The sequence below is a fragment of the Carlito syrichta genome, unplaced genomic scaffold (assembly GCF_000164805.1).
Source record: "Carlito syrichta isolate Samal-C Ts95f unplaced genomic scaffold, Tarsius_syrichta-2.0.1 Scaffold218933, whole genome shotgun sequence".
Classification (NCBI taxonomy): domain Eukaryota; kingdom Metazoa; phylum Chordata; class Mammalia; order Primates; family Tarsiidae; genus Carlito; species Carlito syrichta.
Genome location: NW_007163029.1, coordinates 26,626 through 28,144, shown reverse-complemented (window position 1 = coordinate 28,144; position 1,519 = coordinate 26,626).

Below are 1,519 nucleotides of genomic sequence, written 5' to 3'. Positions count from 1 at the left end.
GCATGGCAAATAATGAATAGGGAGCAGCTTGGGATACATCCTGGTGTCAGAACAGTCAACAGCACTTGCTAAATGACTTGAAGAGGATGGTGAGGGGAAACACAAACAAAGGCTGACTCCTGGGTCTTTGGTCTGAGTGACTGGATGAACAGTGAGACCCTTGACGGAGATAGAGAGACTGGGGGAGGTGCAGGTGTGAGGTGTGGTGAGGTATTAGGAACCAGGGGTTTTGTTTTGTCTGTATATGGCATACTTTGAGTCATTTAAGAAGAGGTGGGGGTCAGAGGAATGGTAATAACCAAGTAAAAGATGATTTTTTTTTAGTGGAGTACTGAATATTTGTAGATAGTGAACTGAAGACAGGAGTATGCTGGCAAGGAGAAGAGGAAAATGAGAAAGAAGGGCTTGGGAGGAGGTGAAGCAAGATTGTGTCAATGGCCCAGATGAAGGATTGACCATGGAAAGCAGGGGGGACACATTGATGTGAAAAGAAGATAAAGATGAATGCAGAAATAGAGTTCTTAGAGGACAGAGCTTGTGCCAAATGCCCTCTGACATTGCTCTAAAGTAAGAGGATGAAGTACCTGTTGAAGGAGATTTGGGTGAGAGGCACTGTTGGGAGCCTGAGAGGAGAGGAGGTTTGGAACAGACATGTGGGGATTCAGTTGGAAGTAGAGAGCATTTATCTCTGTAAAGATTGAGAAAAGTACTGACTTCCTTCAGAAGTCCTTAGTGATCTGAAAGCAAGAATGAGGAACTCAGTGGGGATGGCCTGGATGCTCGGGCTGGTGTGGAGTTCCTGGCAGCGGGTTAAGGGTGTGTTGGTAGATTAGGTGAAAGGTGTGTGTGGGATCCAGTCAGGGAGTCTGGAGGAGCTAGAAGAGCCCTAGTGTGCCAAGTAGGGCTGAGGGGTTGGGCGTCTGGTGAAGGCAAAATGCTGGGTGTGTTTACTGCAGCACAGGGATGTGAACACATGCTGCTAAAAGTGACATCCAGCCGGGCTCAGTGGCTCAGCCTGTAATCCTGCACTTTGGGAGGCTGAGGTGAGTGGATTGCCTGAGCCCGCGGGTTCGAGACCCACCTGGGCAACTTGGCGAGACCTCATCTCTACAATAAATCAAAAACTAGCCGGCGTGGTAGCGCGCGCCTGTAGTTCCAGCTACGTGGAAGGCTGAGGCGGAAGGATCGCTGGAGCCCAGCAGGTGGAGGCTGCGCTGGCCGGGAGCGGCCACTGCACTCCAGTCTGGGTGACAGAGTGAGACTTCAACTCAAAAAAAAAAAAAAAAGTGTCATCCACAGACCAGCAGGAGTGGCATCCCGTGGGAATCTTTTAGAAACACAGGAGCTGGAGTTCCAACCCAAATCTCTGAGTCAGAACATGCATTTTAACAAGATCCCCAGGTGATGGTGCATGCATATAAAATTTATGATGTGCTGCTCTGGAAAAGAAGTTTTTAAAGATCAGGTGCTTTTTGAAATAACAATGATATATTGCTGCTGAAGACCAGAGGATCTTTCT